At 45.0% G+C, this 22,383-nt stretch overlaps 1 long non-coding RNA gene across 1 annotated transcript; it reads right to left on the reverse strand.

The window, feature by feature from the left end:
- Positions 1 to 422: 422 nt before the first annotated feature.
- On the reverse strand, positions 423 to 13,368 carry LOC112204375 (uncharacterized). Its single transcript, XR_008537274.1, has 4 exons — positions 13,290 to 13,368; positions 11,094 to 11,446; positions 9,188 to 9,351; positions 423 to 2,537 (listed from the first exon to the last, which is right to left on the reverse strand). It is a non-coding gene; the product is annotated as an uncharacterized LOC112204375 (long non-coding RNA).
- Between the last annotated feature and the right edge of the window lie 9,015 nt (positions 13,369 to 22,383).

The following is a 22,383-nucleotide window of genomic DNA, read 5'->3' on the forward strand; positions in this document are numbered from 1 at the left end:
CAGAGTGACAAGACAACCTACAGAATGGGATAAAAGATTTGCAAACTATCTGACAAGGAGTTAATACCCAGAATATATAAGCAACTTAAACAACTCAACAGCACAACCAGTTATTTAACCCAACTAAAAAGTGGGCTAAAGACCTTAATAGCCATTTCTCAAAAGAAGACATACAAATGGCCAACATGAAAAATTTCAACATCACTAATCATTAGGGAAATGCAAATCAAAACCACAATGAGATACAACCTCACTACAGTTAGAATGGCTATTCAAAAAGACAAAACAAAACAAGTGTTGGTGAGGATGTGAAGAAAAGGCAACATTTACACACTTTTGGTGGGAATGTAAATTAGTACAGCCATTATGGAAAACAGTATAGAAGTTCCTCAAAAAAATTGAAACTAGAACTACCATATAATCCAGCAACCCCCAGTATGGGTATTTATCCAAAGAAAATGAAATCAGTATATCAAAGAGGTATTTGCACTCCCATGTTTACTGCAGCACTATTCACAATAGCCAAGGTACAGAATCAACCCATGTGTTCAACAACAAATGAATGGATAAAGAAATTGTGGTGCATACACAGTGGAATACTATTGAGCCATAAAAAAGAATGCAATCCTATCATTTGCAACAACATGCACGAGCCCGGAGGACATTATGTTAAGTGAAATAAGCCAGACACAGAAAGACAAATACCAAATCTTACTCATATGCAGAATCTTTTAAAAAGGTGATACAGAAGTAGAACAGTAGTTACCAGAAACCAGGGAGGGAATGGGAGAAGGAAGAATGGGGAGAAGTTGGTGAATGGGTATGAAGTGATAATTAAATAAGATTAATAAATTCTGGTGTTCTATTGCACAGGAGGGTAACTCTAGCTAACAGTCAGGTATTGTATACTACAAAATAGCTGAAGCAGAGGTTTTTAATGTTCTTAACATAAATAAATGATAAATGTGTAAGACAATAGGTATACTAACTATCCAGATTTGATCATTGTACAGCACATGCATAAACCAAAACATCAAATTGTGTTCCATAAATATGTAGAATTACAATGTGTCAATTAAATTTTTATTTTAAAGGATAAATACAATGAGGGCCAATCTGAAGAGCAACATACACCTACATGCTGCATCTAGAACACAGTTATCTATATTCCTCCCTCCATTCTCCAACATGTGCCACTGATCGTCTTTGCCGGCAGGGGCGGGGTGGCGTCTCCCACATCCTTCTGCTTTTTTTGGTCCTAACATGATCACTCTGTAGTAGTAAGTTAAACCTATGATAGTAGCTTTCACTGATTGGTGTCACTTTATTGTGTCCCTATGTCCCAGGTACTCTGCTATTTTATATTACCTAACTCAACCTTTACTAGAATCTTACGAGGTAGGTTGTATCAGCCCTTTTTTAAAATGAGGAACTGAAGCCAGGCGAGGTGTGATGATTTACCCAGGAGGAAGCAAGTGTGGGAGTCAGGCTCCCCTTCACGTCCCCTTCTCTGTCCCAGTCCTTGGCTCACTCAGGTGGTTTCTTGGAGCTCCAGAGTTTCCTGGTTTTCCAGGCTGTGGCCAACTCACCTCTCTCCTCAGAGACCAGTCCAGTGCCTGGCAAAGAGGCTCAGGGAATGGTGATTAATTCCATGGGACTCTCTGCCAGGGAACTGAGGCCCAGAGAGCAGAGATCAGAAGCATCAGCTGCCCAGGACTTTTGAGGTCCCTCATTGTGCTCATTGAGCAGGGCGCTGACCACCTTGTGGGCACAGAAGAAACGGTTCCCACTTCTCAGTGCAGAGTGGGTTAGGGAAGCAGGAAGGGGTGTGTGCAGAGTGCGTGTGAGTGTGCATCCATGTGATGCCTTCTGCAATGCAGCCATGTGTACTTTGGGATGTCTGATTCTGCACCAGCCGTGCCCTGCCTTTGTGAATCCCATGAATCCCCTAGTTCATTCCCCAGAATCCTGCCTTGGAGGTCTGAGGTAGATGTAGAGGTGCTGAGGCTGGCTTGTGCCAAATTGGAAGAACCAATTGTCATGCTCTAAGGAATTCTGCAAGCCAGTTGTGAAGCACCACCATTGTTTTCAAAAATTAAATTATATAAACCTATAATTAAATAAGTTATACTAAAAACAAAGATAAAAAAAGACTCAAAACTCATCTCTTCAAGCTGGGCACAGTGGTGGGCACCGATAGTCCCAGATACTCGGGAGGCTGAGGCAGGACGATTTCTTGAGCCCAGGAGTTTGACACCAGCCTGGGCAACACAGTGAGACCCTGTCTCTAAACAACAAAACGCATCACTTCCCTATTGTTTTGCTACCTTTTACTATCATCTATGCTCTTGGGATTATTTACATCTATTGCATCTGTATCATGTAAACACTGTTATGATGTGCTGTTGTGCATCGCTTTCCAACTCCATATTCAGTGACATCACCTCGCTTGACATCAGCCATGGTGGGAGCGTTTATATCATGGCAATAGGCAAACACTACAAAATCAGGGCTTGATTTATTGTTTTGTAGATTGCCTGTAAAGTGACAGAGAAAATGTTAATAATGCAGATTTAAAAACATGTTTGTAGCTATTACAGAGTGCATAGCAGAAATAATTGAGAAAATATTCTTCCAGAATTCAAAAACGTTTACTCCACTCAGCAAAGTAGCTCCTGACAATCAACAAACAAGTTCTGACTTACATCTAGTCTTTGTTGTTTCCCATTTGTCTTACTCCTTAACATAAATAAAAATATCAACCAATAATCATGTCGAAACTATGTTTACTCATCAATTGCAATCATAGCTTGGCTACAGATGAATTCAGCAGAAATTAAGGAAAGCACTCTATGAGAATTAATTGGCTGAATGGAATTTGCAATAAAGATATTGTACATTTTTTATTTGTCAATTATGTAAAATGTATTATATCAGTATAATTTATAATAAGCTTATATATACATATGCATACTTTTTCAAGAGCCAGTTCTGATACATTTCCCAGCATACCACTGGGCACAAGTGACCTCGGCTCTGGCATTTCCTAAAATAATGAAGATGTCAGAGTTTCTAGGACCAAGGTCAACATTAACTATGCTTTAGAGGAAAGACAACAAGGGTAAATAAAAGAACTCGAGAAAGCCAGTGCCCCACCCTATGCTCTTCTCTCTATGCTCTGCATTGCACAAATCCTTTTTCCCTACTTTGTAAAATGAGGACATTGGACCAGACAAAATTTTTTAACTACAAGTCACAATTGTATGTGTTACATATATAACACACGACTCATAGTTACAATTATGACCCAGTTGAGATGCGTGTGTGCACACATGCATGTTTAACAAATTTCTGTGCATGCATGTTTAATGATTTTTCACAAAACAATACCCTTATCATGCTCAGTGCCCTTTGGTAGTCCTAATTTGGTTCAAGTCATTTGTACTCTGTCCCACTCATTTTGTACAATGCTGGTCATAAACACTAAATTGATTTTACAACCCACAAATGGGTTGCAACCAAGTGTTTGGAAAAAGAAAACACAAACAAACTTGACTATCAGATGATGCTAGGGGGCCATCTGTCCGTGAAGGCCTCTGACGCATTCTGCAAATATGTGTCTTCACACTGCAGGATCCTGAACACCCGCTACCTGCTCAGATGTGTAAACAGCAAATGAGGTCAGGTGGAAACTTTAGCTCAGACCTTTTTGCCTCTCTGGGCCCTCCTCCTCGCTCCTCCCTGACCCGAAGTCATTCCCTCCTCCCTCCCACTTCTCCTCTCCCAGCCCCACTGAACTTGGCTGAGGGTCCTCTCTAGCACTCATCACATCTTCTTCATGCTATAGGGACGCTTTTCACATCTCATCTCTCGCTTTCCAGTTGTGAGGTTTTCAAAAGCTAGAAACACGTTTTATTCAACTGTGAATTCCAGCCGTCCCTTACCCAACCCCTACCCTGAGCTTCTGGACTTCAGACAAGGTACATAATAAATCCAAGTAAGTGCTTGCTGAATGAATGAGTGAGTGAAGGAAGGAAGGAAGGAGAGAATGCAGGAAGGGCGGGTGCCAGGGAGACATACACTCTGCACTGTGTGTACTTGGCCTGCATATGGCTGAGCTGTCTCCTGGCCCCTCATCCACTCGAAGTAGTGGAATCACAGACTAGCATCCACCCATGGGAAGTGTGAATGCCTCTGCACTCTCTGTCACTCTCCCTCCCCACAGGGCAGCCCCGAAGCTCCATTTGGGCACTTTCAGGGGTAGGAACCCTGTACCTCCCAGGCCGACCCTGCCATCTTGCTAAGTGAGCCAGGCTCAGTGGAAAAGTGTGGGCTTTGGAGCCAGGAAGACCATGAGAGTGAGTCCCAGCTCCACCACGCGCCAGCTGTGTGACTGTGGGCAAGCCGTGCCCCTCTCTGGGTCTTACTCTTCTCATCCTGAAAATGGATCCAGTGTCCCCCTTCCAGGGCTCTGTGTGGATGAGATACAATGAGAGTCGAGTGCCTGGCCTCATGCCCAAAGAGCAGTGCTTCTTTTCTCAATCTTTTCCCCGCTTTTGGACAGCTCTGACAAAAGAAAGGTGTTTTTCCTTTCACAGAACTGAAAGGGGACTGTCAGTGGTTGCGTTTCTACCCCCTCGGAGCCTGGACCCTGTCTGCTCCTCTGTCCCCAGAGCATCTGGTAAACAGTGGCGACCTCTCCCATTCCCCACAGGCTCTGCCTTCCATCCCCCAGCCCCAGTCCAGTGCCATGCATGGCTGTGCTCAGCCGAGCTGGCATCCCTGGCCTTCTGCTAGGGCTGAAAGTGCCAAGGACTCCACTACCTTTGGGCCCCTGACCGTGCAGTGAATTGCAGTCCCCACCTGGTTAACCAGTAGCCAGAGCGGCTGCCCACGCCTGGCCCCATGACCAATCTTACCCTTCCCTACTGCAGGAAGACTGACCCAAAGCCCAGCACCTTTGCCCAGCATGGGCCAGGTGCCCTCCTGAGCCACCGGCCTCCTTTGAAGCCCTCATGTGAAGAGGCCCAGTCAGGAAAATCCACTTTGAGTCCATCCCAGCTCTGCTGCTAAGCACTGTGGCTCCTTAGGCTCAGGGGCCCCATAGGTCTCTGTTTGCTCACTTCTGAATTGAGGGGATGGGATGGACTGCTTGGGACACGGCCCAGTTTCACAGCCACCTGTCTACTGTTTGGAGCTAACTTTTCATAGGCCTGTGTACCCCACTGGATGGGGAGCTCTTCGAGGGCAGAGGCCCTTCTCATTTAGCTCCCTGTACCCAGCTCCTGCCCATACCTCTGGCAACAGTTGGCACTCACTCATGTTTCCTAAACGGGTGGATGGAAAGCTAACATCCCTTGAGGGTCTACTATGTGCCAAGCTTTGTTTTAAACATTTAGTATGTTTACCACCTCGTTTCATCCTCACAACAGCCCTATGGGAAAGGTACATTATCACCCCATTTCACAGATGAGGAAACTGAGGCACTGAAAGATCTAGAATGTTGTCCAAACTTACACAGCTAGCAAGTTGGGGAGCCAGGCATTGAATGCTAACAATCTGGATGATCGTAAAAGAACTCTCTGACTGCCAAGTTTTGATTTCAATATAATTTTCAGCTCCTATGGCCAGGGCAGTCTGGGCTCTCTCAGAATCAAGATGAGAGAATGGCAGGGGCTTGTGTAGGTTTGAGAACAAACTTCTGTATCAGATCACTTGTACACCACTTTAAAAATTCCCTGGAGAAGGCAGAATTCTTTTCAAAAATGAAATGCAGGCAGGGTGGTGGCTCGAGCCTATAATCCCAGCACTTTGGGAGGCTGACGGGGGAGGATCGCTTGAGCCTAGGAGTTCGAGACCAACCAAGGAAACACAAGGAGACCCCCATCTCTACAAAAAATAAAAGGCTTATCTGGGCTTAGAGGTGCATGTCTATGTCCCAGCTATTCAGGAGGCTGAGGTGGGGGGATCACCTGGGCCAGGGAGACCAAGGCTGCAGTGAGCTGTGATTGCACCACTGCACTCCAGCCTGGGTGACGAGTGAGGCTCTGTCTCAAGCAAAAACACAAAAATGAAAACTGTGATGAAATAATAGGCTGCCTAGGAGAGGAGGAGGGGATGGGGGAGTATCAATGAAACAAGATCGGCCATGTGTTGACAGTTGTTGAAGCTGGCGGTTCATGATACTATTCCCTTTTCTTTTGCATGGGTTTGCATATTTCCATAATAAAAAGCTTAAATTTTTAAAATAAAATAAGAGGAAGTCCATGACTACCATAAACCCACATAAGTTTGCTGACTGTCTTTCTGGTTGTTTCCCGGTTTCTCCTTTTCCCCTGCAGGCCTGCCTCTGACAGCCCCTCAGAGTGTCACATGCGGCCCCGCTGCCTTTCTCTCTTTGTGTGTTGGCTTGTCTCTATGTCTGCCACTTTCTGTGACCTTCTGAGAATCAAGGAAAAGTTCTGCAATCAAGCCCACACATAAACACCCTGTTTTTATTTCATTTTCTCCCAGAGCCTCTCTCTTTCTTCTCTGTATGTCCAAATCTCTGTTCTCGTTGTGTTTGCCTTGACTTCTCCATTCATTTTGACCTTGCTGTATGGCTGGCTAGGAATGGTCAGCTCCGGCTGGTACCCCGCTTTAGAAAATGTGCATGGAGGGTGTTTTCATGCATGTCTGAAAAGTTCAGAGAGTGCTACCACGAAAAAAATTGGTTGTTGAAGAAGACAAAAACTTTTCTTTTCTACCTCCTTTCTTTCTTAACTGTCTAATAAAGCCATACTCTTTTTCATTTCTTTTCACTTAATAAAAATAACAATAATAATAGCCATTGTTTATTGAATGTGTGCTGTGTGCTGGGCATTTGGAAAAGGTTCCTATAGTTATTGTCTCACTTAACCCTTCACAACCTGTGTAACATGTATTCCCACTTCACGGATGAGAAAACTGAGGCTTCAGAGAGGTTAAGTAAAAGCCCAAAGTCACTTAGCTAGAGGCTGGCAGAGCTGGAGTTTGAACCCGTCTTATATTTTCCAAAGAGGAAACATATTCAGGCACTACAATGACATTAAGACATTGATAAAGGTTTCATGTCTGGGGTCCTTAGTGGGGACAGTGACACCCCTCCCCCACCCCTCACTGGTAGACAAATCTGAACTACATGCTCAGGCTGGGCCCTGCCCTGTGAGAAGGACCCTGACCAGCCGAACCATACCCAGGAAGAGGACCGTGATGGAGAGGGGGCCCTGAGAGGGATGGGTAGAAGCTCTCAGGGGCATGGTGCTGACTTCAAAGGAACATCAAGGGTCCAAGGGGCACAGCTGGCACCAAAAGGTAAGCCACATGCTCTGGGTCCATCCTGGACTTTCCCTCTAATTCCAGACCACAAGGCCAATTGTCAGCCTCCTGGTTATCTGTCTCTGGATGTCCCATGGGCACCCCAGTCGAACATGCCCCATCTGAACACCCCAACTTCCTGCTCCTCCCCTGGCATCCTCATCTCAGGAGTGGCACCACCCCCGACCCATTCATCCAAGTCAGGGACCCAAAGTCATCCTCCACTCCTTCCTCTCCAATCCCTGCCAAATCCAGACACATCTCTCCACCCTGACAGCCACCACCTTCGTCTAGGCCACTGTCCCCTTTGTCTGGACTATCTCAGTAGCCTCCTGCTTGGGCTCCTACCTCCTAACCATTTTCCATCCTGTGACCAGAGGGATCTTCCTAAAAATCCTCCTCTTAGCCTTTCCCTTCTCCCAGCCCAAGGGGCCAGCTGGAGACAGGGAGGAAAGGAAAAATGCTCTCAGACCTTCCAGTTCCAGTCTTTGCCCACCTCTGGCTGCCTCCTGTGCTCCCTGTCCACTGGTCTTGCAAGCCGTCCCTCTGGTCTGTTTCCAGCCTCAGGTCTTTTCCATCCACTGCACTCAGGCTCCCTCCTTCTTCCCGTGGGTGGGATTCTGGGAATCTCCTTTCCCAGGTGACTCTTATTATTCCTGTTGGTGTTTTCTTTTTTTTTTTTTAATTTTATTATTATTATTATTATACTTTAAGTTTTAGGGTACATGTGCACAACATGCAGGTTTGTTACATATGTATACATGTGCCACGTTGGTGTGCTGCACCCATTAACTCATCATTTACATTAGGTATACCTTCTAATGCTATTCCTCCCCTCTCCCCGCACCCCACAACAGTCCCCAGAGTGTGATATTCCCCTTCCTGTGTCCATGTGTTCTCACTGTTCAGTTCCCACCTATGAGTGAGAACATGCAGTGTTTGGTTTTTTGTCCTTGTGATAGTTTGCTGAGAATGATGGTTTCCAGTTTCATCCATGTCCCTACAAAGGACATGAACTCATCATTTTTTATGGCTGCACAGTATTCCATGGTGTATATGTGCCACATATTCTTAATCCAGTCTATCATTGTTGGACATTTAGGTTGGTTCCAAGTCTTTGCTATTGTGAATAGTGCCGCTGTAAACATACGTGTACATGTGTCTTTATAGCAGCATGATTTATAATCCTTTGGGTATATACCCAGTAATGGGATGGCTGGGTCAAATGGTATTTCTAGTTCTAGATCCCTGAGGAATTGCCACACTGACTTCCACAATGGTTGAACTAGTTTACAGTCCCACCCCTGTTGGTGTTTTCTTGGCTCATTTCCCTCTTTGATCCCCCACAGTTCTAAACAGATATTGTGACGCCAGAAGTGATGGTTGGATTTTTTGTTATATTTTGGAGTAGGCTTTCAGTTCTTGGATCTAAAACATTTGAAGGTTAGAATAAGAATTCTTAATTCCTGCCATCGGGGCAAGACTTTACAGATCTCGAATCCTTTCACATTCTTGTTCTCATATGATCTTCACAAAGCTGTGGTTTAGGTAAGGCAGGGGGTATCACCCCTGATTCAGAGATGAGGAAACTCCAGGATTTGAACCCAGGCCCCCTAACAACACATCTGGGCTCTGCCCACTCCACTCTGTCTCTGAACTGAAGATGAAAGGAAATCTATTCACTGACCAAGTAACCTATCTATGTTATTTCCTCCATGCCAGCCTGTCTACAAATTAGCTAAAACATGCCTTTCTCCTGGTTTTCATTAAACACCAGCATCAAAGAAGACAGTTGCTAGGAACATGCCGCTATCCAGCATGACTTGTCTCAGATCTGCCTCTTAAAGCTTACCTGGTGTTTTTGGGAAGCATCTTGGAGCAGGGGTACCACGTGCAGCCCTGGTGGGCAACGCGTTGGCAAAGGAGGCTTCTCTCAATTGTTCTTCAGGCTCCTCTGGGCTCTTGGATGTCACTGCTTCTGATGAGCTGATGTTCTGCTCAGTTCTCGTCACAGCACTGAAAAACTCAGAGAAAAGGCAAACTTCCAGCAAATATTTACCTAAGAAATGAAAGCAAGCAGGCAGCCCACTTCCTCATTCCAGAACACTGCTGACTATTCAGCTCTTCCTCCCCTTCTCATGCTGCAAATGTAGGACTTACACTCCTATTTCCTCTCTCCTGGGCTCTTGTGGACCCTTTCAAGCTCCTGCTGTGGGCACCATCCCCCTGAGCTGTCAGAGCTTCGCCCAGCAGCCATGGCCCCTTTGGTTAGCTGTAAAAATTATTACAGGAAATAAACTAGGACTCTGCCTTAAGGCAACACACTAGGACCACGGGCTTCCAGATTCTCTTGGAAACAAAGCAGCCCATTCGCGAGGAGAACAGGCCGGAGACAAGTTCAGAACTGAATTCCAACCACATGGCAGGACACGCTAGCTGTCCACCAGGTGTTCCTGCTCCCTTTCTATAAAGTAAGGATCTTTTCATCCCAGGCCATACTTCCCAGCCACCCCAGCATCTAGGGACAGACATGGACTAGGTCTCACCCATGGAGTGTGAGCCAAAGTGATGTGTGTCACTTCTAGGCCAAGATGGCCAAGGAACAAGTGTGTCTTTCCCACCTTCTCCTTCCCCATCTGTTGGTTGGACTCTAAGGCTCTGAAGGATATAGAATCACAGGATGGAAGGCATCTGGGTCCATGAATCACCATGCAGCCAAAACTGTCCTCTACACAGGCTGTCCTCTCACAGACTAGTGCATGAGCAAGAAGCAAAGTTCTATTGTAATAAGCGGGTGAAGAGTGGGGCTTATTTGTTTTAGCAGCTGGTGTTACCATAGCAGACACAGCACAGAATGTAGAGGACTTGCAAGCACCACATGGTCCATCCTTTATTTTAAGGATAAAGCTTCATTTTGATGTAATTACCTCTTTAAATGTCCTATCTCCAAATACAGTTACATTCTAAGGTACTGAGAGTTAGGGCTTCAACACAGGAATTTGGGAGGGAGATACAGTTCAGTCCATAACACCCCTGATTGAATCAGCCATGGCAGAGTAGGAGACAGTCATGGAGGCAGTAAACAGACACCATAACTGACAAACCCAGGCCATTTGTGTTTGCCAACCCTGACCTCTTCACTCCTGCCTGGAGTGGCTCCTCCCACCTCTACTGGTCGGCATCACTCTTGTTCATTAAATCCTGCCTCAAGCAGAATCTGCATGAAGTATCTTCTGATCTGCCGTGATGCAATATTCTGTCTGGACTTGGCCTACATCCTTTTATGTCATAAGTTTATTTGTTCATTTAACACATACTTATGGAGAAATAGTCAGGTGCAGTGGTTCCAAGTGTGGACTTGAGGGCCAACTCCATCATTTACCAGCTGTGTAACTTCAAGCAAGTTTCATTGTTAACCTCCCTGAGCCTCAGTTTTATCTAAGATAAGCTATGACCACCTTATGGACAGTGGGGCTGAAATGAGCTAGTAGATATAAAATACTTAGCAGGGTACCTGACAGACAGTAAGCACTCAGTGAACATTGGCTATCATTGGGAGCCGACTATGTGCCAGGTACTGAGCACACAGTCACAAAGTCACGGCCCCCTTCTAGGCCAGAGTGGCTTGGAAGCCACACCTAGATCTGATTCAGCATGATATCTGGGACACAGGGGAGGCCCCATACATACTTATTCTCAAAATGAAAATGATGAAAGAAAAAAGAGGATGAGAAATACAAAGATTGAGTACAACATACCTCTTTTGCTGAATGTCTAAAAGCAAAGAATCACTGTAAATGCATTTCCTCTGAAACCAGGCTGTCTCCTTCACTGATAGAAGCAGTTCTTGGTACATCTTCGTCACATGGTTCATAGAAAAGAATTGCAAAGCTCTTCTCCTTCTAGGCACATGGAGATGCTCTCTTCCAGGAGTGCCCATCCACAACGTGCTTCCTGGCTCCACTTCCCAGACTTCAAATGGATATTTTAAGTTCTTGGATGATTGTGGCAAGTTTCCTCATAATCTTACAATTCCTCTCTTCATACCATTAAGGAAGAGTCATTATTGAGTTGTCACCAACCACTCTGGGGACATTGGGAAGGCAGCCATCTTAAAGTGGGGGAAAATAAAAAGCTGAGACATTGGCTTTAAAATGCTTAAATTCTGGACATTGGTTTTAAAATGCTTAAATTCCGGAAAATTTGGTTCATAGTAGTAAAGATTTACTTCTGAGGGGCTGTCATGCTCCAGGCTTGGACCCTTTTGAAACCAGCATGATAGATCTCATTTCCCTTCTCTTGGGCTTTCTCATTTTTGTGCTGAACTCAAACATAGAACTTGACATGTATCTCCAGAACATTTCAACATTTGATTTCTCTTCACCATGCTAAGCTATGCAAGCCTTTTCGAATATTGCTTTTCCTATCCAACGTATATTAATTTCTTTGGGGGCATTTGAATACTCTGAGTTCATCTAGGTTACCGATAAAAACATTGACGAGAACAGAGCCCTATAGCACTCCACTACAGACTTTTTTCCAGGAGTTAATGCAATGGTGCTGCAGTTGGCAGAGAGTGAGGAAAGAGATTACTGACTGCACCAGACCCAGGTTAGGAAGAGTTACTGTACTGGGGCCCTGTATGTAGCAGGGTTCACAGCCTGGGTGATGTCACAGAAGGAAATTCAACAGTGTATCACAAAGGTTGTGCTTGTTTCCTGAGTGTTGTAAGCTTATCACAGGCCAGCTTCTAGTTATTCTCTAGAGATATGGTTTAATTACTAACTTTAGAAACAAAAAAACTCAGATATCTAGAAAACCTAGTGCAATTTCTTCATTAAGTTGTGAAAGGAAAATCTGTCTCAGACCCTCACTAAGCTAAAGGGAAAAGTCAAGCTGGGAACTAAGTCAGGCAAATCTACTTCCCATTTTATTTCTAAATAAGATAGCTACAAAGCTTCAATTAAAAAAAAAAACTACATAACTTTCTCATAATTTACCCACAAGGAAATTCTCTGTGGGCCTCAGGGTCTTTACCCTAAAACAGTTCTGTTGAATTTCACCTTGGCTATGTAAATTGATGGCTTATCTTCACACGTGCAGTACAAAGGACAGACAGAACTCCAAGTTATCCCTTTGTTCACCCCAGACAAATGCATATCTGATTGCTTCCTCTACCCTATTGTTTATGTAAAAGTGTAGATTCACTGAGCCAGACTAAGGGATAAGTGACTATTCCTCTACCCTCCTCTCACATGTAAACTGTGTATTCGGGGAAAGGCTAATCAGACACTCAAAAGAATGCAACCATTTGTCTCTTATCTACCTATGACCGAGAAGACCCCACTTTGGCTTGTCCCACCACACCAGACAGAACCAATGTACTTCTTACACATATTGATTGATGTCTCATTCTCTTCCTAAAATGTATAAAACCAAGCTGTGCCCCGACCACCTTGGGCACACGTCGTCAGCACCTCCTCAGGCTGTATCACGAGTGTGTCCTTAACCCTGGCAAAACAAACTTTCTAAACTGATTGAAACCTGTCTCCGATATTTTTGGGTTCACAAAGTAATATCAATGGCTTTCTGGGACAGATAGAGTTTTGACTTGGGACTATTTTTCTCTCTTTGACAAGGAATGAAACCAACCTATATTCTGATCCTGCTCCTTCCCTGTTCTCTAACAGGTTTGCTTCCCCTCTGCTAGTAGAAGAAAGACAATCTTTTTAGCTGGGCATTCAGCGACCTTTGTAATCTATCCCCAACTAATCTTTCCAGACTATTCTAGAGAAAACTCAACTCTGGATAAGCCCACAGGAGAGCTGGGACTAACCTCTCAGGCCTATCCACCTCCCCTGTCTTCACTCATTCATTCACATCACAAAAATTTCAAAGTACTTATGTACCAAGGACTATGCTAGTCCCTGAGGATAAATGCTCTTGGGACACACCTTGTTTCTTCTTCCCAGGGAGGACAAGATCCTGGCTTCAGCACAGTATTCACCCTAGGGAGAGTTTTAGTGTTTTGCAATTTCACACAGACAGAATTCAGATCACAAAGGAAGAGATTACTGCATCAGAAAGCTGCCTGTGACCAATTACCATGATGGGGCCTGGGAACAGGCAGGAGCAGAAGATCAGATTCTGCAAAGGCCATTTCTAGAGCACCAGGAGTGGGACCCATTTAAACTGAAGGCCAACCATGTATAAGAAAGAGCTCTGGGCTGACATACCCAGAAACTTGGGTGCTTGCCCCACCTCTGCCCTGAAGAGCTGTGTGACCTTGAGTGAGTCCTCTCCTATTCTGTGCTGCAGGATGGAAAGTGAATATGGCCCCCAAAGACCCCTTTTTACCTGACTCAGTGCAGGTGTCATCTCTGAAGCTTTCCATGACCTCCCTCACCAACCTATTGCTTCAGGCATACCTCTGAACATTCACTGACTTCTGTATGCATTTCTGTTCTCTCCACCTGATAGACTCCTTATTCCAGCACTGTGGCTTGTAATTATTAGCAAATACATACTGAATTCAGAAATAAGGAACATCATCATTTCTAGATCTGTAATTCCAGCATTACCCACAAGGTGGCAATTTCCTACACGTGGTCCCAGCACAAACCTTACATTTGGATAGAAGCCCCAGGAAGGGCCAGGTGCAGTGGCTCATGCCTGTAATCCCAACACTGTGGGAGGCCAAGGTGGGAGGATTGCTTGAGTCCAGAAGTTCAAGGCTCCAGTGAGCTATGATTGCACCACTGCACTCCAGCCTGTGAGACACAGGAAAGGAGAACCAGAAGGACTTTCCAAAAGGCTCATCCTGTGGCCCCTGGTGGGTACGTGCTGTCCCCTTCCCCTCCACTTGTGAAGTGTCTGTCTGTCAGAAAGCAATACAGGCCTGCTCTACTGTGGCCAAGCCTAGGTTGCACTATTTCCAAGCTTCTCAGCTGGCCAGGAAAGACTGATGGTCTGGCTCTTACTGACCTCTCAGGTTTCCCCTCCTATGTCTCCACACCCCACACAACACCGCAGCTGTGCTGAGCTTGCTCCTGCTCTTGACTGTGCTGTCCTCTCTCTGGTCCTCATGCCTTCCCATACACTGTTCCCTCCATGTGGATTCCCCTTCTGTATCATCCTTCCAGGCCAAAACCTACTGGCTCTCTGAAATTTAATTTAGGAAGTGCTCTGTCCAGGAGCTTTCCTTGACTCTCTTTTCCCCGAATACTCTTCAGTAGTAACATTCATTGCACTGAAATTGCTTCCCTATCCACCCTACCTGGGCCAACTTCTTGAGCACACAGAGCATGGCTTCCTCAGCTACTCCCCAGTGTCCAGCACAGGCCAGGTGTACAGCGAGCCTTCTGAGAGCTTGCTGGATGAAGAACAAATGAGTCAATGCATCAGTGAATCTACAGATTAGGGATGTGATGTGGCAAGATGAACTGAGACCTGTACCCCTCCCCAGTATGGAAGAAATTTGAGAATAAGTGGGGGAAGAAGCTACAGCAGGTCCTTGAATAAAGTTGTCACATTCAACGCGATTTTTTTACAACATTGATGAGAAAAAAGGAAACCACCTCCAGCCAGGACCACTGTCTGTGTGGAGTTTGCACGTTATCCTCATGTCTGTGTGGGTTTTCTCCAGGAGATGCCTGAAGATGTGCACCACTGAGGGGAACTGGCGTGTCTGCATGGTCCCAGTGTGAGTGACTGTGGGTGTGTGTGAGCATGCCCTGCGATGATCAGGGTCAGTTCCTGCCTTGTGCTCTGAGCTGCTCAGATAGGGTTCAGCTCTTGCAACCCTGAGTAATAATTATCTTGTTCTTATTAATTTTTCTTAAATGTACCTATAGTTCACATTCATTTTAATGTTTATGATTAGAAGTATTTGGGGTTTTTATTTAGAAGTTTGGTAATGTTTTTATAACCAGAAATATGCCATAGGAACTTAACCTCTTGTCTGTATCAATGAGCCTACGTAAAATTGGTTTTGTTATACGTTGTCTCACTTAAAGTCAGTTTCCAAGAACCTATCCACGGTGTTAAAGAAGGACTTGCTGTGTAATTTTTTGCTGATCTGGATCAGAAAGCAATCAAGTGCTCTTAGCACAATAATGGTACATTATTATTTTGAAAGGAAAAAAGCCAAAGACATGAAAAAGGGGGCAGGTGCTTTCCTCCTATGAGACTAGGCTGTGCTGCCTTCTAAGAAAGTGAATTCTCCCATTGGCAAGATGAATTCTCTTTCAATTATTTGTGAGGAAACTGGCAGCAGATATTTTACCCTCCTGGTCAGAAAGGAAGTTCCAGGGCCTTCCACTTTGTGTCACAGAGCTGATGCTGGGATTTTGCTGGTTGCCAAGTGCATCTATTCTATTTAGGAAGTGGGGAAGTAACCACAGGATGTGTGCTCTGTGATCTGAACTTGGGCCCTGAGTGCTGTATTCCCCGACTTTGACTGTGGGCTATGGTGGTTCACTCTCGTAAACGGTCAGAGGTCCCTCTGGGGAGGGCTTACAGGATGGTTTATAGGATACATTTGTAAAGAGTCCTTCTTTAAGGGGACCCAGCCGTCCTTTCAAAGAAGAGGCTCTGGGTTAATACTAGGTCTGAAAATGGACAAGAAATTCTGGCTGTCCACTGTGGTGATTGAAATCAGCTTCTAGACACCAGATATGGAGTTTTCCCTGTTACATAGAGCACACAGCATTTTAGTAAGATGCCCATCTCTTTCAGTCCTAGGGACACTGTGACAACTAGCCAATGACAAGATTCCTGTGAGTCAAGACACAGTGATGTCCACCATTTTACTCCATTTTACTGCCCATTACAGTGTATGTGCCCTGCTCTGCCCTTGGCAGTTGGATGCTACCACTTGGCCTCTGCTATTCTGGGATCCTCTGATTCCCAGAGGATTAAGGAGCCCATCACAGTGGTGTCATCTCTTATCTTCATATGTGGCCAATAGAGGAGAGCCACCACCAAGTCTTCAAGGATAGTAGTGGTCCCCTCGCTAGTGAATTTCCCAATGTCATAGTGAAGGGAATGTCCTCTGGGCCCCCTTGGAGAATGTAGTGGTTGGTTGGGTGGGTGAGTGTGCGAGTTGTCTATAACAAATCTATTCCAACATCTCCCTAAGCCTTCTTATCCCATCCCCTACAACACACCAAGGATGTTCTGGCACCTCAATGTCTTTAAATATAGGTCACCATTGAGTCCCAGTTCCACTCAAACAGCTAAGTAAACTATAGAGCCCCTTCCCCCTGCACAAATCAACACATTGAATCCAGAATCTCTGATCAGTGTACCTGTATCAATAAATTTGACTTGATGCTAAGTTCTATTCTGCCTTCCTTGGTCTAACACCCTAAGAATCTATTCATGCACATATTCTCCAGGTTTCTACAATGTAATGTATCAAAATCTTGCCATTTTTTTGGTGTAGAAGCTAAATCTTCCCAGGGTAAACCTTGTATGTGCCCTACTCAAGTACATAGAGTTCTGATGTCAGTTGAGAGTCTAGTGGCCACAAGCCCTAGGTTTTGAGGAGAAAAGGTATCTCTTGCAAGGCAACTGCCTTGGGTGATCTTAACACAGGGTCCTTAAGCAAGGGAAAGAGAGTCTTCTCAGACATGACAGGCAAGCTGCTTCCATTGGCAAAGGAAGCTCAGAATGACTCAAGGGTTCAGGATTCTCAGCTTCATCTGAGTCCACCCAGATTTCTCCATTCCAAGTCTCAGGTTCTCATTCCCTAACTTTCACATAAGAGACTGGAAAGCCTGTGAATTCAACTTATAATTATGCAACACACACAATTACATTTTTTTGTGTCATTTTCAGCAATACTGACCCTGTAGCTGCAAGAAATGTATTCTTATTTATCATTTAAATAAATAATTTGTATGATTATTGAAGCATATTTATAGTTAAGCTTTCTAGTTCTCTGATTGTGACCCATCTTTGACAGTTGTTTCCTGGGACCACTCCTGGTTCTATTAGCTAGATCACTCAGGCCTAGTCAGATGACAAATAGAATTCATTTCTTTTTTTTTCTTTTTCAGGCATGCAACAGCTCTGTTCCCCAGGCTGGAGTGCAGTGGCCTGATCACAGCTCACTGCAGTCTTGAACTTCAAGGCTCAAGTGATCCCCCCACCTCAGCCTCCTGGGTAGCTGGAGGCGTGAACCACCATGCCCAGCAAACTTTACATGTTTTTGCTAGTAGAAAAGAGGTCTCACTATGTTGCCCAGGCTGTTGAAGTCCTGACACAATCCTCCCCACAAACCTTGGGAGGTACAGGGATTACAGGCATGAGCCACTGTGCCAAGCCTACAAATGGAATGTAATATAAAGAATTATTGGGCCAGGCATGGTGGCTCACGCCTCTAATCCCAGCACTTTGGGAGGCCGAGGCGCGTGGATCACCTGAGGTCAGGAGTTCGAGACCAGCCTGACCAACATGGTGAAACCCTGTCTCTACTAAAAATACAAAAATTAGCTGGGCGTGACAGCACGCACCTGTAGTCCCAGCTACTCGAGAGGCTGAGGCAGGAGAATCGCTTGAACTCAGGAGGTGGAGGTCGCAGTGAGCCAAGATAATGCCACTGCACTCCATCCTGGGTGACAGAGCGAGACTCCGTCTCAAAAAATAATAATTAAAAAAAAAAAAGAATTATTGGCTGGGCACAGTGGCTCATGCCTGTAATCTGAGCACTTTGGGAGGCTGAGGTGGGCGGATCACTTGAGTTCAGGAGTTCAAGACTGGGCTCGACAACATGGCAAAACCCTGTCTCTACAAAAAAATACAAAAATTAGCCAGGCATAGTGGCAAATGCCTGTAGTCCCAGCTACTCAGGAGGCTGAGGCAGGAGGATGGTTTGAGCACAGGAGGCAGAAGTTGCAGTAAACCAAGATCGTGCTACTGCATTCCAGCCTGGGCGACAGAGCCAGACCCTGTCTCAAAAAAAAAAAAAAGAAGAAGAAGAAGAGGAATTATTAACTAGGCAACTTGGAGGTAGCAACTGTGAAGCAGCTACCACCATGAGGGCTAGGAGAACAATGGAAATGGCTGGAATGACTAAAACTTAGATGCATATAAGAGGGGTCCTTGGAGCTCAAACTCAGACCTCTGCAGGGTGTGCCACTAGGCTGATGCTAGTGTCACTGAGCTTGGAGAAAGAACCCCAGGGGGGCTGGGGCAGTTCATTCTGGGTGGGCCTGAACTCTAAAATCTTATCAGCACTGTGTGAGCCCCAAATCTCTGCTCAGCTCTCACCTCCCAGCAGCCTCCCTCAAGTCTTGCCCTGTACTTGTGCAGTACAGGGTCAGCCAAAGGTCTAAGACTTGTGGGATTCCCTCTCTGTGGTTCCTCATTTTCTGTCCTAGATCCCCAAATCTCTGCCTTAGTCCTGAATTCTGATGTCTACCTCTTCTGTCCAGTGAGACCACTTGGCCTCCACCTCCCTGCAGAGTGGCCTGGAAAGTGTCCCCAGGGAGAATGCTTGGGTAGATGTGGGGCTCACATTGTGTACCCCCTGACGCTCTCAAGGATCACAGCCCTGTATTAGAACACTGTCCAGTGCCTGTCCATAGCTGTTTTCTTTAATTTGTCCAGGTTATATAGTGGTTTACAGCAGAACAGCAAATCCTCTACCATTCTTTTTCGTCTGCTCAGTATCTGAATTCCCATCTTTGCAGAGTTCTACATCTTGCTACATCCCCTTGCATGCAATATTGAAGTGAAATCTGTCTCCCTAAAAATCCCATCTGTCATTTATGGAACTTCCCTCTAGAAATTCACCTTGCCTTCTGCTCTGTAATCGCCCACCAGAGGTCTGGAGAAAGGGCTTTCACCTTCCTTTAGTTTGGAGAAGACTATCTATGATTGCCCTGACTGTTAAAGCTTGAGGTTCAAATCCATGGCCTATTTATGGAGTGGCCTTTGCTCAACTGAGCTTCTATTCTCTTCCTCTGTGCTGGAAGCTCCCCAAGGACAGAGAACATCTGCCATTTATCTCTACGTTCAAGGGAGGAATTAATGGATGGGACATTCATACCCACTTCAGCAGCTGCCGGGTGGGCACACATCTGCTCTGAATGGGGGATTGGCTAGTCTCCCCTGTGTTGTGTTTGTTTTCAGGCTGGAGGCTGAAGAGGAAGAAAATCACACCCATTCTTGTTGCCTAATTACTTACCCAGGTGCATGGGATCTCTCCACCTGCCAGACAACAGAGGCACCTCAACCCCCCTTCCCGACTGGGAGAATTTGTCCCTACTTTCTCCTATCATCTTAGGGGGCCCACAGGTGTGGCCCACAGTGTTAACTGGTACTCTGGGAACCAGAGAGATGAAAGAGCACAAATGCCTCTGCTGGGCTATGGGCTTGCGGGCAATTTTAAAAGGAAATAGACATGACCGATCACCTTCAAAGCTTGGGAATGTTTTCTCCACCCAGATACAGGGGCTTTGATGCCACAGGCTCAGTGTTGGAAAATGAGTCTTCTGATTTAATTCTCAAAGAGTCATTATGCATACATAATCCTCTCCCTACCATTTAAAAGGAATGTAGATCATATGTAAATGTGCCTCTGTGAGATTGTGTATCCTAACCTGCATTAAGCACACATTAATTTCATTATGACACCGTTCACTTACTCCTCCTTTAATGTCTGCATAAAAAGCAGGCAAATCATTTCTGTACACATTTATTTCTCAATCATGACCATGTTTTGTCCAGTCCAGGTCTCAGGGTCAGGCACTGTACTACAGGAATGGTGACTCAGTTTGAGGTAATCAAACGTCAACTCCCCTGACCCCTACTTCTGACCCCCTCCATGCTCCTTGCCAAGACTCATTCTTAAACTCCTTCTTTGACAAGGACCTCACTATCTCTGGAGCAGCCTGATCTCTCTTTGGACAACTATGAACCATTAGAAAGTTTGAACTTACCAGCAAAGTTGTCCCTGAAAAGCAGCATGGAGTTCGCTTATCTCTTTTGTTTGCAAATCCTGCTTTGTTCATTTAACATTATAAGTGTTTCCTTCTCATAGTGAGACCTCATCTCTGAAAAAAAAAAATTGTTTAAATTAGCCAGGCGTGGTGGTGCTCACCTGTAGTCCTAGCTACTCAGGAGGCTCAGTGGGGGAGGACGGCTTGAGGCTCAGGAGTTTGAGGCTGCAGTGAGCTATGATCATGACATTGCACTCCAACCTGGGCAGCAGAATGAGGTACCATCTCTTTTTTTAAAAAAAAAAAAAAAAAAGGTTTTCCTTCACATCATTAAAAACAATCTTAAATTTTTGCATGTTTACACATTCACATATTTACAAATATGCCATTACATTAGATGTGCACTTTTTAACTGCTATTTTACTAAACAATGTATTATAAACATGTTTTCATTTCTATTAACCCATATTTTCTTTCTCATTGTTAATGCCTGCATAATCCTCTATTGTTAGATGTACCATAATTTATTTAACGATTGCCTCTCGGTGGGCATTTAGGTCGTTAAGTTTTTTTATTTTTATTTTATTTATTTATTTATTTATTGCTATAGTAACCAACTCCAGGATGAAATTTTCACACATAGTGATCATTTTTTTAGGAGAGATTCCTGGAAGAGCACAGAGGGGTCAAGGGGTGAGAGTACTTTAAAAGGCCACTCCTGGTAAAGACAGCAGCCTCCAGGTTGAAAGTCACTGTTGATAGGTTCTGAGAGCTGCGCTGAGTGCATTACCAACATTGTTATATTTATTCCTTACCACCACCCCTTCATGGTGCCTAACCGCCCCTGCTCTGTGTGGCTGATTGTAAGGTAAGGCCTGGCGTGGACCAGGCAGATGGCCCTCCTCTGACCACCACATAAAGTGGCCTCAGAAGAGGCTCCTTTCTGGGGATAAGAAGACTGCAAACTGGGAAGGAACTGGGCTTGAAAAGCAAAATGAACCCCACCCAAGAACGGTGTAGCTGGTCTTCCCAGGCTGCAAGAGGCTTTCTCCATCTCCAGGAGTTCAGCAAAGAAAAAACAATAGAGCACAAGACAAATGAGGGGTGGCCAGTAAAAGCAGGAAAAGTCTCCTATAAAACCTGCTCAGCGAGTCCCTCCCTCCATCCAGTGCATTTACCCAGCGACACATCAAATCCCAGCAGCCAAGACTCTCTTAGGTTTCTCGTCTGGGTGCCCTGCCAGAACTCAGGCAGGATGGTGTGCACAGAGCCTGGCCCAGAGAAGGCGCAACGGCGGCATGAATAACTGACTACAAGAAACTGCATCTTTCCAACATGCATTCCCCAGTAAGCCACAGGTACACTGACCCTTGTGCACCAAGACTTCATCAAAGCATTATTCGTATTAACCAAAGGATGGAAAACAAGTGGTTAAATAACTGCAACTAAACCCTGTGGAAAGGCCACTCTGTATGAACTCCAAAATATATCACCATATCTCATCACAACAAAGTCACTGTGGACAGAGATGTACCATGACTTTATGCAGCATTAAGAAACACACTCACAGAGCCAATGAACTATGCTCCCATTGATTGTATAAGAAACCCAGTTTCACAGATGACAAGAGGTGGGGAAACTGTGAAACACTGTAAGTGCAAAAACCAAGTGCAGATTAATGTGTATGGCACGCTACTCTGTGTGTGTGAGAGAGAAACAGAGTGTGTGTGTTTTAAAGGAAGGGGCTTTTTTAGGCACATGTACTTTTATAGGCATAGAGAAAATTTCTGAAAAGATATACAAAAACCTGATAGCAAGAGTGGCCTCTGGAAGCCGAGTTGGAGGATGGGGATACAAGGTGGTAGGGTAACCCTCTTTTCATCTTTAGATGTATATGTAAAATCTACATTTTAAACCATATATTCTCTTTATAAAATAAAACTTTGAAAACTACTGAATGCAAAATAAAATTAAATAAAATAGCGCATCCTTCTGGGAGGATTTACGGGCATACTATCTGGAGCCAGCCTTGGATCCGGAGACCGTACGGTTATCCAATCCTGACTCTGCCATAGCGACCTCGGGCAAGTTGTCGCCCCGA

Source organism: Pan troglodytes, chromosome 11 (genome assembly GCF_028858775.2).
Source record: "Pan troglodytes isolate AG18354 chromosome 11, NHGRI_mPanTro3-v2.0_pri, whole genome shotgun sequence".
Taxonomy (NCBI): Eukaryota; Metazoa; Chordata; class Mammalia; order Primates; family Hominidae; genus Pan; species Pan troglodytes.